The sequence below is a fragment of the Acinonyx jubatus genome, chromosome B3 (assembly GCF_027475565.1).
Source record: "Acinonyx jubatus isolate Ajub_Pintada_27869175 chromosome B3, VMU_Ajub_asm_v1.0, whole genome shotgun sequence".
Lineage (NCBI taxonomy): Eukaryota > Metazoa > Chordata > Mammalia > Carnivora > Felidae > Acinonyx > Acinonyx jubatus.
In genome coordinates, this window is record NC_069386.1 from 49,483,263 (window position 1) to 49,499,563 (window position 16,301).

A 16,301-nucleotide genomic window follows, 5' to 3' on the forward strand; every position below is an offset into this window, starting at 1 on the left:
GGGTTGTTTTGTTATGTGCCACTGAATAAAGACAGGATTTAAAACATGTCCTTTCTTCCTCCAATGTTTCTAGGATCACATCAGCAGTGTCCCTGCTCAGAAACATGCCTCAGTGATTGTGCCCAAGTCATCAGTTCTTCCATCTATGAAACAGAAATAGTCATCCCTATCTGAAAAGTACTCTTTTTCTTTTCTTTCCCTTAGTTTTAACATACCTGGAAAAGCTAGCTCTGGCATATGTTATTTCAATTTATGAAACAAATGAGGCAAAATATTTTCATTCAAAACATGTTTTTGTCTATCAAAAAGACATATTGCACTTAGATTCTTAAGAGCCAGAATGCTCAGAGGAAAAAAAAAAGTGTATTTTACCTTGAACATAGGACTTAGACCAATGGAGACTGGCTGTTGGGAATAGAGACCGTCTGAAGGTGAAGTTGTAAAAGTCTAAAGGAGACAAGAAAATATTTTAGAGGAAAACCCATCTCCTGGGATCACTTTTTAAACATACTTTGCAAACCGTGAGTATAATTTATTAAGTTGAGTTTATATCTTGCTAACCAGTATTTATTTCCAGAAAATACTTTAATTTACTATGCAGGGAAAATAATATAAAATACTTGCCATATCAAGATCATAATATTTTCTATAGGCTGGGGCTAAATGATGTAACTAGGATATGCAAGAGATAGGAAACATTTATCCCTCTTGGATCACAACCATTTTCACAAGAGAAGGAGAAATGATTGACTTCACTTCTACTTCTCCAGAGGACTTTTGATCTAGAGGTTAGAAGATGACCTTTCCTCCTATGTTGTCAAATACACCACATGAAGCAAACAGTGCTGTCATAGCCATTATCTCTACAGAGATTATAGAACTGAGGGCTCAGTCTTCTGCAGGCTCAAAAGCTACTAACTGAGAGGGCTATTAATAAGTACCACCCCCCTTTTATAGGTTGGAAGGGAACTGGAGTTTAGCCATCCAAGCACAGAACAGAACACTTAAGATCCGGAAAAGACTTGTAACAATAACATTACAACAAAGGATGCAAGTTTCATTCCTTCAATTTGCATTATGGCTTGTGTGGTATTATCTTAAAGGTATTATCAAATAAGTTCATATTATACATAAACTGTAACACCATTAGAACGTGGCTTTTTATCTGTAAGAGGGTGGTTTAGAAACAAATTTGGCATATATTTAAAATTGTGAAAATTTCCAGCTGAACAACAGGTATGTTTTTGTCAGGTAGAAAGGTGATTCCCGTTTCAAAAAATCTAGAGAAAGTCCTTCCAAGAGTAAAGACTGTGAGATGGAAAGAATGAAAAACAAAAGCTAATGGTATGAAAACTAGAAGATGATGTACAGGTGGCATTATGTCTCAGAAAACTTACGCTAGGGACTTTACAATGCATTAGCCGAATAGGTCAATGGGACTGGAAGTGCATGGACTATGGGCAAAAGAGCACTGGTTCTCAAACAAGTAGTTCTGTGTACCACATACTTCAAGGCTTTGTAAAGACTAGCTACCATAGAAAGGTGACAGACAGCCAAGGAAGGGAAATAGGTTACCTTGTTAATAATAAGTACATGGTAAGTGAACTTTCTAGGCTTATCTAACATGTTCATCTCATATTTCAGATGAGCACATGGTGATGACCATTTCTAGAAGAACTTTCCAAATCCCTGTAGTGGACGCCTCACAACAAATAATCAAATGCTAGGAAATAAACCTGTACCTGCTTATTCACTTTCAAATTCAAGTTCACAGTTCGACTGAAATTATACTTAGAATTCCATTGTGGTCTGAACTGGTAACTTTGTATGTGAGAGTTTTGAATATTCTTTTAAATTATCTCAGCTCAGTTCATTCATCAGTTTGAAAAATAATCATTTAATGGATTCAGTGAGATTACTGTAGTGTCATTGCTATTGTGTTTCATCTACAGATGTTATAATGTTTTTCATACAAGATGTCAACATAAAAGAAATACACAATTTTTTCCATACCATACTAATGAATGCAAACTCAACTTATGCCCATCTTTCAAATCACCCTTCTGGCCCAGTAACTGCTTGTGATTATTTACCATATTTTGATATCGTTGTGAAACGATATCAAGGGTGAAATTTTGAAATACCTGATTTACCCATTTTTTCTTTGTATGGCCCAAATCAGTGCTCTGTATTGCTAACATGTGGCAAAAAAGAGGTTTTAATTTTAAAAGAGCAGGATGGTGATTTACTTTACAGTATGCATAAATTACAGTTTAAATCTCATTTATTTCTACTCCATTTGGAGTTTGAAATCTTAAGAAAATACTAGTAACAATAAAGTCAGTTTCTATAGCTTTGGCATTAACTCTTTGTATTGTCAAAAATCTGTAATTATTTTGATATATATAAAAAGGTACCAAACTTTCCCATTCTCTTATTTCTCCCCTCCAGTAAAGCTCATTGAATTTGAATACATGTATGTTTTAATGTATTACCAGTTGTACCCACTTTTATGAAAATAATGTACTCAAGTATAAAAGACTGCAAGATTTTTAAAAGCACTATATTTACTATTAATTTAAAAATAAGATAAACTTATATTCTTACTTTTTAAAGAAACGCAGAGTATTTCCAAAATCTCATTTTTATGTGAGTTACCCACCCACCTCTTTCCTTTTTCCCTTTAAGCCTAATAAAGAAAATTGACTTTAAGCTTTGTCATTTCAGCCTAAGGTACTAAAAGGCAGCCAACGTTACTATTGTTGCCCTTTCTCTTTATTATACAAGTATATCGATGATGTAATTGCAGAAGTTAGGGTTTACTCGAGCTGTTGAAGCAAAAGGATTTTTTTAGAATGCCTCCTTCAGCACCACAGAACAATTGTAAAACAGAACCAAGTATACAATTTAAGCAATTCATCTCTTGAAAGCAAATCCGCAGGATCTTCGTCTTGAAGGACTGATCAAGAGGTCGAAATGCAGAACCACTGGTAAAGCTCAATTTGCTCCAGACCAATGCTGAGCTGGAAAAACACTTGAGCAACACAGTACTAGTGTATGGCATTTTGGCTTTTAACCCCTTCCTAGAAGCCTTCAACTTTTATGATTGGGTCTACTGTTGCCCCCCAAAGCCCACAGGATTAGGAAACATCTCAGCCTTTTATCCCAGCCTTGTTTGTCCCTAAGCAGATATTCCCCTGAAAGTTGAGTGAAAACTAAGCAATCATTTATCATTCTGCATTTCAAATAAAGCAATGATTGAGAAGTCCATGATCCTACACAGAGCCACCCATATTAACACAGAAGAGCTGAACATTTACAAATGTATCTACTACACTAGGAGAACCCTCATGGCTGTGATTCAAAGTGCAAACAAAAAGAATCAACAAGAAAATACAGAAACAAAATCACATGCAGATGAGGCAGCGCATACAGGGAAAAGAACATACCTGAGGGATTCTCCTTTTAAAAAAAAAAATGTACACACCAGCTGGGCTGTTTCTCCCCTCCTTTTGGAGTGTATGTGTTTTCCCTTCAGGAATACCACTTGGAATCGTGTTTCTAGTCTCCTTTCCTTTATTCAGCCACAAATAGTTAGAGCAGGAGAGGAGGCTGCATCCCAGCGATCCGACTCAAGTGCAATCAGGCATGCCTTTGGTCTGCAACGGTGTCTGTTCTTGTCAATTCTATCGTGCTCCCCAGGCAGCAGCCTCCAAAGCAATTTTACAACTTAGCTGCTGGCATGAAACTGCCTTTCACTCTCCTCATTGCCAAATTGCTTCGGCAGCTCATTTCTCATCCCTGTCTCTAAGAAAGCAAACCGGGTTGTCTCCCGTGCGTTGAAGAGCGCCAAGGTTCATCAACAATTGAGGGTGAGGAGCATCGCAGCTGAGTGCGTGCAGGGAACTTCACAGAGCGCGGGCCACGGCTGCTTTGGGGAATGCAGCACAGACACTGCGATCCCCCAGCCTCCTCTGCCCAGAGCGCCTGGGCTCCCTCTGCTGTCGCCCCTGCTGCTGTACAGAGCAGCTCCTCCAGGCTGAGCCACAGCCCCTGCTCACGGAAAAGCACCGTGGCCGCTGCCAGGGGTGGCCGGCGTCACCACCACACTGACAACTAACTGTGGGACACAGCTTCATTGCTGGGGAAAACGCCTGGGTGCCAGAGCTTCCTCAGGCTTTTTTTTTTTTTTTTTTTAAATCACAGAGAGATGACCTAGGAGACAACTGTGCGGCCAATTCTGCTAGCTAGCTGTGTTTGCAGCCTCTTTGATAACGAGAATAATTCAAAAATTACTGGTTCAGATGTAATTGGCTGTGCTTGGAATCATGAAAAGTACACGGCACACAGTCTAATTCCCAAATAGCCACTGAGAGGCAGCTGACCGGATCCTGTATTTAAAGGGAATAGATGCTGGGATCCCATCCCAGATGCTTTTCTTCTTCTTAATGTGTGGAAAGCTATTTGAAGGTGATTCTTTAAAAATCTGAATTAAAGACACGTACACAAATCAAAGTGGGAAATGGTGGAAACTTAGAGTAATACAAAGGTTTTGCTTCTCACTTAGACCGTCTTTCCATTTGATGTTAATGTTCTAAAGATCTGGCTGGGAATTGGACAGGCTTGCTTTCTTTTTTAGTTTTGCTGAGTCGAGGAGGTGGAGGGAGTAACAGCTCCCACTTTCCATCAATAAAGCATTTTCTATCCTCTAACCCTCCTGTTGAAACAAACAAAAAAAAGTACCGGCTCTTAAAATAGAGCCTTCAAGAAGCTCAAGTCCTGGAATAATTTATGGATTTGAGGCTGCATCTGGTCTGTTATCTTTCTTCTATCTATTTTCCCTCACATTTTAGAAAATAGATGGGTGTTTCCAGGACGGAAGAATAGTCAATGATTAACAGATTAGACAGTAGAACGTATAGATTTGTGTGGCATTTTTCAGTACACGTAAGGATACATGGGTCTGACCAACTTTAGAATGGACTCTACCTTACCTGAACATGTAATATTCCCTCATTGACAGCAAACCCAACAGCTAAGCCTGACAGATCATTTTTGGCAAAACCTGTGCCAAACCCATTCCACCCACTACAGGTGACAACCAATAACAACTCTACAATTAAAAATAACTGCCCCCAATTCAACACAATGTACGTTCCAGGTGCCAGGAGCTGAGCCCTCCCCACTCCTGGCTCTCAGCCCCACCTTTAGCTCACAGCCACACAGCTTCCTCAACCGGCTGCTCAAGTGACTGTTAATGGACTTGAGCATCTGCTCGAGGTCTAATGAGCTGCATCAGGGGGGCAAACACTAGGGCAGCGTGATCCCTGCCTTCAACAGCTCCAGAGTGGTAGGCAGGACAAAGCTTTGCTGCCCCTGGCTGTAAGCACACAAGAGGAGCAAAGGAAAACTGTCAGATCTCAAAGTAGGTAGGGCAAAACTTGACTTTTTTAGATAGAAAAATTCAGGCTAGCCAATATACTGTTTTGAAGAATGCCCTTCAATACACAGAGGAAAGAACACCTACTTATAGAGGCTTTTTCTTCTTCTTTGGGTGTACAATACCCAGAACAAAGTGCTGAAGCTATGCTCAGTGGAGAGCCCCAGCACCCGGAATAGTGCAATGTAGAGGAGACCTCAGTCAAGTAGGGTATAATGTCAGTGGATTAAATGTTAAAACCTAACCTATAGAAGCAAATACAGGTAAGGTGATCCTATTCCTGTGTGGTTGTCAGAATGTGTTGTATGTACTGGGATGAAAGAGGAGTCAAAGTATTGCTCTAATTCAAATCTCGTAGAGGAAACAACAACAGGGATGGTGATCATCAGTCTGTTTTTAAGAATATATCTTTCAAGAACGTTCCAAAGTTAGTGTGTGTGTTCTGATAGATGCACTGCTTAGCTGTAATCATCAGGATCGTGGTTATGTATTTCAAAATGGAAACTATTTACATCTCTGAGAGTGGCAGGAATCATGTATCTGAGGTACACCAGATGCTAATAAAATATGTCACTACTGGAGAGAATGACAGAGCTTTACAACTTTATTGACCTGCAGGGACATCAAAATCTGTAACAGTATTTCCTTGGCTCTTGATGGCTAGTTTTCATCTAAATACTTGAACTGAGTAATATATAATCACCATCATATGAATACTGCAATCTGTTAGAGTTCTACACATTCTTATCAGTAAGACACATTCCACTTTTGCAAGAACTTATCAAATTCTTGAATTAGTAACATAAAACACAGGATAGGAAATGAGTGATTTCCATTTATATACTTAACACCTCTAGAGATACGTACATGCCCCAAAACTTACTCACAGATGGATTGATTGAAACTGTAAGATAATTTCTGCTTTAAATCTTTCAACAGTAATTTCAGGAGGAGAAAACCTCTGGGGTACCATTCATCTCCCATGTCCCAAGACATAAGGTGGGCCAGATCATTTGTCTCATTTATGGTTCAGGTGGGAGAAGAACCATTCTGGGTCACTGGTCATTTTTTTATTGGTAATAAAGCCTAACTAAACCAAAAAGATCAAGTTAAAGGCCTGTTCTTGTAGAATTCTGTTACTGCCTGTTCATTTGGCTTTAAGCAACAGAGAATTCTTGAAAAAGCAGGAATCAACCTTTTATGTATTGAATTCCATTTTCTGTTTTCTAGAAAACCTTGCTCTTTATTTTAGGGAGATGGTAACCAATCACTGGACCTATTAAAAAAAAACACTCAACAGTCATTGGTTCCCTGTTTCCATTTAGATGAATTGGTGAATTGGATTAATGTTAAAATAATCAACATAGTCAAGACAAAAACATGTTTACATCAAAATTATTAAGTTGTTTCTAGCTTTGTATAACTGAATAATGTATAGGCAAACAAATAGTTGGGAATAAGCCATCACACAGACTGGAAAGATTTGCAAAATGTTCATTTAAGGATAGTAAAGCACACATTAAGTTCTATTCTTGAAGTTTTCCATTAAATTAGAAGTCATGTAAAAATTGTACCTTTGAAATGAAGTAACACTGTGTAACTTTGGAGACCAGGTCATACAAGTACTGCAGCTTTCTTTTTGCCCACTCTCTCTTGGTTTGCTCACTCTGAGTAAAATTCGCTGCCATGTCCTGAGGACAAGCAGCCTAGAAGGAAGCCCGTAGTACTAGTACCTAAAGTCCCCTCCCCATTGCCAGATAGGAACTGAGACTCCCTACCAACAGTCATGTGAAAAAGCCATTTTAGAAGCTGACCTTCTACCCACATTCAAGCTTTGAGAGGACTCCAGCTCCTGCTTACATGTTCAATGAAACTACCTAAGAACCCCTAAAGCACAAAAACACAGCTATGCTATTCTAGAATTTTTCATCCATGAAATAATGTTCGTTAAAAAAAAAAAGGAAGAAATATACTGTTAGAATTTCCAAAGAGAAATTAGATTGACTATTCTTCAACTTGTGGATTTAAGTACACTATAGTCTCTTAAGATGTAAAACTTTTACTAATTCAAAAGAGTACATGCACCCCTAGGTTTATAGCAGCATTATTTACAAGAGCCAAGATATGGAAGCAACCGAAGTATCCAGTGATTGACAAATGGATAAAGATGTGCTGTACACACACATACAATAGGTTATTATTCAGCCATAAAAGATTGAAATCTTACTGTTTGCAATGACATGATGGAGCTAAAGAGTATAGTCCTAAATGAAATAAGTCAGAGAAAGACAAGTATCATATGACTTCACTTGTGGAATTTAACAAACAAATGAGCAAAGGCAAAAAGAAACAAACCAAGATAAAGACTCTTAAGTATACAGAACAAAATGATGGTTACCAGAGGGGAGGTGGTTGGAGGATGGGTGAAATAGGTGATGGGGATTAAGGAGTGCACTTGTCATCATGTGCACCAGCTGATGTATGGAATTGTTGAATCAGCATATTGTACACCTGAAACTAATGTAACACCATATGTTACCTATCTAGAAATAAAATACAACTTAAAAAGATGTGGAAGTGTGGGGTTCAACAAATTCAGGAACAAGAGGAGAATGTCACACTTCCCTAGTCAGTATTGCTGGCTCTCTTCTCTGTGCCCTCTTAGCAATTTATAAGCCTCTGTGGTGGTAGTAGCTTAGTATAAGGTATGTTAACAATTAATTTACTCTTTATCCTAAGCCTTTATGGGCTTGACTGCCAGAGACCTTGGTTCATTCATTTTTGTATCACCAATGTCCAGTTGAAAGACTCATGAAAGGTAGGTTGAGTTTAGTTAGTAGAGCAGAGCTAATGAGGCTAAGGACATGGGTTGAGTCCCTGTGTAGCCAGTTAGCTTTGTTCTATTCCTTGGTCCAAATGGCACCGTTTGTTCCCACCAGCTGTCTTACAAATGTGTACCTGAACAAACCACCTAACTACATATTCCAACAGTGTTAAGTCAGTAACATAATAATGTCTCAAGTTTAATGCTCTTGCAAAGTGTTTTTACATACCTTTTCTCATTTGATACTTATCTTTAAAAACCTGCAAGATATTATAATGGTCTTGTGATTGCCCCATACTAAAATGATAGACACTACAAAAGCCTGCATGACTTACCTGACTATATAGAACTAGTAAGTGGTGGTAACTAGAGTAGAAATGAGGCATGCAACTTCTACTGTAAAACTTGTTTCAGCAAGTAGCTGACCAGTATTCAAACACCATAATCAATGGCAAATTTTGCTGTCTTTTAGAAATTTAATAAAGAGTTTAATTACTTAAGCAGATACTCTTTTTATTTTGAGAGAGAGAGAGAGAAAGAGACAGAGACAGAGAGAGTGAGCAGGGGAGGGGCAAAGAAAGAAGGACAGAGAGAGAAAATTCCAAGCAGTCACCATGCTATTAGCACAGAACTGGATGTAAGGCTCAAACTCACAAACAATGAGATCATTACCTGAGCCAAAGTCAGAACTTTTACTGACTAAGCCACCCGGCAACACAAGCAGATACTCTTTTAAAATAAGTCTACTTGGGTAACAATCATTAGACTTTGGTTAACCATCAGGAGATGCTGAAAGCTGTTTGGTGTGAAGCATCTATAACTCCATTCTGTTGCTCTCTTCTCTGCATCTATAAAATTCAGGTCAGCACCATACTCAAGCAAATTATCAGATGAAGGGTTTTTGTTGTTGTTGTTGTTTTTTAAGCGGTTCTAACTGCTAGTAAGATACAGAATTTGGACAATATCAAGTAAAATGATTTCCATTCCCTTACTCCTTCAACTTTTGCTTATTTATGGTAACTATGATTTAATGATACAACACAGCATTGAAAATCTCAGACTCTGGAAATCAGATGCCTAATTACCCAGCTTTGCCCTAGCATGAACTCTTTCTGACTTTGGTCAAATGTCTTAAGTAAGCCTTGGTTACTTCATCTGTAAAATTTTTAAAAAAAATAATTCCTATTTATACTGTTTCTAGTGAATCAAATATCAAAGTCCAAGTAATTCAGTATATACTGACATGTTGTACGTACTCAGCAATCATCATTATCTAATAATAATTACCAAAATTTGTACCAGATATCATTGTCATTATTTTCTACTATTATTAACCTGACCTCCATTCATCAGAGGACCTCCATTCCTTTTCAGAGGAATTCTTGTATTTATTAAGACTTTTAAAAAATCAACTCCAAAGACCCCATCTTTCACTCCTAGCTCTGCTGCTTTCTCTGTATTGCCATATCGGTTATGTAAACTCCCGGAGCCTTAGTTTCCTGTGTTTGTATGTACTATGAGTTCAGTCATTATGTTACATTTTTCCTTTTTTAGCTTTATGGATTCTCGAATGCTTATTTCAACTTTGTTTGAGCAAAGTAAAAATTATTATTTTAATGATTTATATTTGCTTGCTAAATGTTTTATGCCCACTAGACATTTTCATATGCTTGACAACAAAGTTCATACATAATTTGATCTTGCAGAATATTAGAAGAAATGTCTCCGATAAAGCATTTATATACACAGTAATAAACCAGTGATTCTTATATTTTCCTTCCAAGAACAGTAATGATTTCTTTTCTTGTGAAAATTAAGGAGTATAATTTTGAATCATATTACCTGCCAGTATTTCAGGAGTTATTTAATACGTGCTAATCATTCCAAGAGCAATGAAAATGACCTCAATAGGAGCTCCATGATGACTGGGTGAGAATCATTATTGCCCAGAAACTCATAGATTCAAAATTCATGAAGATATATGCTTTGTCCAACAGGTGTCTTAAAACCATTTTTGGATTAAAATGATTTTAATTGCCCAGTTTCTGTTGTAAGCAATGATTAATGACTCATACTAATAGTGTTTTCCACCTAAATTAATAATGGTCTAGGATGCATACAAACCATAAAGACCAGATTTCATTGAAATGGTCTAAAATACTTTCATCAAAAATATATTCACTTAGAGCATTTTATTTAATGTAATTGGACATTTTTTCTTTTACATGACATTCATATTCTGCTCAGTTTCCTAGTTGTTTTTCTCCAGAGAACACATCTACACACTCTGTAGGCCTGGAACAAAAAAAGCAAAAACAAAACCCTGATTTCTGGTTTGGAGCCAGGGAGAAAGACCCTCTGTTAACTATCATCAGAAGTGTTGGCTCTAGCTTAACTGTGAACTATATTAACTTTGTCTTTAGAGCTTTTCACTTTCCATGTCTTTGCCCTTTATTTATTCTTCGGCACTTCTTTGGTTACTTTGGCTATTCTACTGAGAAAGACTCTATAACTAACCAAGGCTACATTTTAAATTAATCAAGTATGTCACTTGGAGGAAGAGAAAGTAAAAGCAATGAAACGATAGTCTTTTTAGGGTAATTCAGACATCATAGCACGTAGATACAGTTGGTAATTTTGATTTATGGGGCGTCTATAAAATGAGGTGAAATGAAGAGCACCTATAAATTTATGTGTTTGTTTTATAGATTAAATACCTGAAAAATATAAAGAGTTTGACAGAGTATCAGCCATTATTGTTATCATCATCATTATCATTCATTTAAGGGTGCTTGGAAGAGGAAATACTGTACCTTTGGAAGGTGGGAGAAGAAAGTAGTATCTTACAGCATCATATAAAAATTAAAAGGGAGATCATCAAAGTTTCCCCCATGCAGATGAATTTACCAGTTTTCCAACATATACCTTGAAATAAAGTAAGCATTTTTAAATTTTTTTACTGTTTTTATTTATTTTTGAGACAGAGAGAGACAGAGCATGAGCAGGAGAGGGGCAGAAAGAGACGGAGACACAGAATCAGAAGCAGGCTCCAGGCTCTTAGCTGTCAGCATAGAGCCAGACATGGGGCTCGAACTGGCAGACTGTGAGATCGTGACCTGAGCTGAAGTAGGATGCTTAACCAACTGAGCCATCCAGGTGCCCCCAAAATAAGCATTTTTAACAATTCTGGAAAGGTATTCTGCTTAAAAAACATGGTCTTCTTAACACCTATAATTTCAACAGCCAGTAGACACTTTTTTTTGGCGCTAATAGATCATCCTATACTAAATTAAAAATACAGCTGCCCGTAAATACTTTCTCCCATTCTGTATGTTGCCTTTTCACCCTTGATTGTTTCCTTTGATGTGAAATTTTTAAGTTTGATGTAGTTTCATTGGCCTACTTTTGCTTTTGCTGCCTGTGCTTTAAGATGTCATATCCAAGAAGGCATTGCCAAATCCAATGTCTTGAAGATTTCCCCCCATATTTTCTTCTAGGATTTTTATAATTTTAGTCTTCACACTTAAGGCCTTTAATACACTTTTAGTTAATTTTTGTATATGGTGTAAAGGTCCAGGTTCATTCTTTTGCACTCAGATATCTAGTTTTCCTGACACCATTTGTCGAAGACTATTGTTTCTCCACTGTGTGATCTTGGCACTGTTGTCAAAGATCATCTGACCAGATACAGGAAGTTATTTCTGAGCTCTGTATTCTATTCCATTGTTCTATAGGTCTTTATCTGATAAAAGGTTAATATTCAGAATCTGTAAGGAACTTTTAACAACTCAGCAACCCAAAACAAATAACCCAATTTAAAAATGGGCAAAGGATGTAGTGCCTGGGTGGCTCCATCGATTAAGCCTCTGACTCTAAATTTTGGCTCAGGTCATGAATTCATGTTTCATGAGTTTGAGCCCTGCTTCGGGCTCTGCACTGACAGTGTGGGGCCTGCTTGGGATATATTCTTTCTCTCTCTCTCTCCCTCCCTCTCCCTCTCTTTCTCCCTGTCTCTACTCTTCCCCAGCTCTTTCTGTCAAATAAATAAATTTTTAATAAATGGGAAAAGACTTGAATACTCCAAGAAGATATACAAGTGGCCAACATATAAAAATGGCAAATATATGAGACATATACAAATAGCAAGCCTATGAAAATATACTCAAGGTCACTAATCATTAGAGAAACGCAAATCACAACCACAATGAGATATCACCTCCCATTTATTAGGATGGCCACTATCCAAAAATTAAATAAAGAACAAATATGAACAAAGCTATGGAGAAATCGTAACTCTTCTGCACTGTTGGTGGGAATATAAAATGGTTCAGCCACCATGCAGTTTCATCACCAACAGTAGGGAGTTTCCTCAACAAATTAAAAATAGAGTTACCATATAACCCAGCAATCCCACTTCTCGATATAAACCCAGATGAATTGAAAGCAAGATCTCAAAGAGATATTTGTGTACCCATGTTCACTGCAGCATTATTCATAATAACCATGAGATAGAAGCAAACCAAAAGTCCATCAATGGATAAACAGATGAAGAAAACATAATAGATACAAACAATAGATTATCATCCAACCTAAAAAAGGAAATCCTGTCACATGTCACAACACGGATAAAGCTATGGAACATTATGCTAAGTGAAATAAAGTAGTCATAAAAAGACAAATATTGTGTGATGCCACTTATATGAGGTACATAAAGTAGTCAAATTACTTTATGGAAATGGAAAGTATTAGAATGGTCATTGTCTGGGACTGGGGAAAGAAAAGTGAGATGTCATTCAATGGGAATAGAGTTTTAGTTTCATGAGATAAAGTTCTACGTACCTGTTAGACAATATGAATATACTTATCACTCCTGAACTATATACTTAAAAATGATTAAGAAGACATATTTTATATTATGGGTTTTTTTTAACCACAATTTTTATTTTAAAAACATTTCTATCTGAAAGGGTTATTATGTTGAACTATGTATTAACATTCAGAAATAATTTATCAAGTTCTTGCTTGAGGTAGAGAAGAGAATGTTGGAACGGTCTCCAACTCAAGCTCCTTTAAAGAATGAATGGGGGCTGTACTCAGGTGCCTCACATTTCTCAGGCGCTTTCCATCCTCACTCTTGTCTCTCTCAGGCTTATGTCCAATGACATTCTGCTCTGACTCTTCTTCACTTCTTTTTCAGCCTACGGTCATTTTCCCTGGACTATGCCTTCTACTATAATCTGTGAGTCTGAGATATCTAGAACTCCAGAGTTTCTGGATGGCAAACTCAATCCAAGTATTCAGAATATAATTTTTCTCTTTCTCTTGCAAGATACAGGTTGGAATCACAAATGGCCCTAATGATCTAACATGGATCTAATGATCTAATGAACCAGGTCGTGTCAATGGTTTGAGTCAGTTGAGTGTGGTAAAATTCAAAGATGTAGGGACTATAGTACACCACAAAGGATAGGGCCTATATGAAAGGAATAGCTGCCTAATGACAGTAGCACCAAAGAAATCTGCTTGTTTTTCAAAACAGACGAGAAATCTGGAAACTTAGGCAAATACTTGTGATGTTTAAAACCATCTTCATGTAAAAATGAAATGCAGTAATACCATGGGTTCTTTGCTTACTGGACATCAGCTTTTGATTCTTGCTATAAAGCTCAAAGAGGTAAGAAAATCCGATCTTTTCTCAAGATGACACACAAAAACAAGACTAACTCCACTTTTCTTATAGAGAACCCCAAATATGGGAACTTTATTATACCTTAGGACTTAAGATCTTTCCTTAGCCCAACATTGTTTCTGATACTTCTTGGCTTCCACAAGCTATTGTTAGTTGATAGGTTTGATTCCAAAAGTTCCTACCAGAGTTTCAGTGATTATACTGAAACCCTCTTTCCTTGGTCACTCAATGTCCTGAGCGTCTCTGCTTCCTCACACTATTTTCCTTAAGTTCTTCCTTATCCGGAGAAGTATATGATATCTTACAAGTGTCCACTGTCCTTACCAGTGTCATACTCTTAGACTGATAGAAGCCTTCCAACATCAGGGGCCCCTGCTTAATTCACTAAAGGCAACTATGAGCTGAATCTTAAAACTGAGGAACTAGTTCTCACAGCAAAAGTCAAAACCCACTGGGACTGCCTGGAGAAATGAGCTTTTATAATGTATCATATAGTCTCTTAACTCCTCTCTAAAGAATGCTCTAATATACAAGGAGTTGGGCCACATTTCCCTCTGGCCCAGAGTGTAAGGATACTTTTTCTTTTAGTACCCAAAGCCAAGTTTCCAAAGGCATGAAAACAATCCCATTTTACCATCAGGGTTAGTCTCCATTGTGCACAGAATGCATGTATGAATCAAAACCCAGTTATGTTCATTGGTTCTCAGAAATTCTCCAAGTTAAATAAGCAAAATATACTGAGACACAGAGGTCAAAGGAAAAAAAATGAAGCTACCTATTTAAGAACAAAGGCTTTCTAGAATCTACTGATCTAAGGATAAATTTTCTTTAAGTAACTCATCACAATTGACACTGTTCATTACTATCTACATGGAACCACCAAACCAATTTCAACAAACTGGCTTGTGCCAAACAGAAAGACAAATACTTGATAGAGCAATAGAATTTAACATAATTTCTGCTTCTCCTTTCCTTCCTACTGGCACCTTAATCTTTAGGATGAGCTGTCCTCCAAGACTAGTTCAAGGGAATACCACTTAAAACTAGACAGTAACTAAATACCAAAATCAAAATCCCAGAAACAGCCAATAATCAAAAATAGTTGATAAGATATTTTCATCCCCAAATATAAACAGCTACAAGACCCTCCTACTTTCAACGTTTGTATGAGAAGAAATAGAAGGAAGCAATAAGATATATAAATGACTTGAGAACAGGAGAACCCAAAAACAAAGGCACTCACTTAAAAACACAGTCAGTCATTTGAGATCAGCAACTACATACTTCAGCTCACAATGACTGCACAAAATCGATGTTCTTACAAACTAATTTTGTGGAAAAGTGAGTAGAAAAATACAGCTCCCATATGCAAATTTTCAAAAACAAAAATATCTCCCTAGAAAGTAAAAACATGACATAAAACCCCACAAAACAGATTTTAAAAAGTAACTTAAAAATAAATAAAAATTTAAAAAATAAAAAAGGTAGTGTTTCAAAAGAGCTACAATTTAAGATAATGATATAAGCTATGAAAGAGTAATGCAAGTTACAATTAGAAAAACCACAGGGTGCCTGGGTGGTTCAGTTGGTTAAGCATGCAACTTTGGTTCAAGTCATGATCTCACTGTTCCCAAGAGTAAGCCCAGACATTGGGCTCTGTGCTGACAGCTCAGAGCCTGGAGACTGTTTCAGATTGTGTCTCCCTCTCAGTCTCTGCCCCTCCCCTGCTTGTGCTCTGTGTCTCTCTCTCAAAAATAAACAAACATTAAAAAAATTTTTTTTGAGAAAACCAATAAAGAAGGTTATAAAAGTAAGAAAAAACAGAAAAATTATTTTAGAAATGAAAAAACACAATATGCATAAACACAACTGATAATACTTTGAGAACTACAAGCAAAAGGAGTAATTTTTTTTAATTAAAAATATTTAAAATAGTAAAAGTAATTCAAGAAAAAAATTACAGCTATAAAAGCTAGGCAAAGAAAATCTAACAGGCATGTAATAGAAGGATCTGAATAGGGGGAAAAAGGAAAAATTTAAATGAAGGAAAATTTCTTCAAATTTAAAACAAAAAAAAATTGAAATGTGTTGTTTCAGAAGACACATTGCATACCTGGAAAAGTTAATCCATAAAAATCAATACCAGCAGTATTCCGCTAATGATTTCACATCCAGAACAAAAAACCAAGTTACTTATAAGGAAAAAAAAAAAAACACACCATTTTTCAGAGAACTGGAATAATCCTAAGATTTGTGGGAACTACAGAGACCCTGAATAGCCAAAGCAACCTTGAAAAAGATAAAACTTGAGCTAACACAATCCCAGAATTCAACATTATACTACAAAG

General features: G+C 36.9%; 1 protein-coding gene across 4 annotated transcripts in view; it reads right to left on the bottom strand.

Annotated features, from left to right (window-relative positions):
• Positions 1-4,095, bottom strand: part of UNC13C (unc-13 homolog C) — a 599,100-nt gene extending 595,005 nt beyond the window's left edge. For 3 of the 4 annotated variants that reach the window (XM_027067285.2, XM_053223997.1, XM_053223996.1), the window contains exons 1-2: positions 3,450-4,094; positions 373-447 (exon numbers count right to left, since the gene is read on the bottom strand). The gene's annotated coding sequence lies outside the window, so the exon portion shown is untranslated. Of the gene's footprint in view, positions 1-372; positions 448-3,449 lie in introns of all 4 variants that reach the window. The other variant, XR_008299165.1, reaches the window with a different exon arrangement.
• Positions 4,096-16,301: the final 12,206 nt, after the last annotated feature.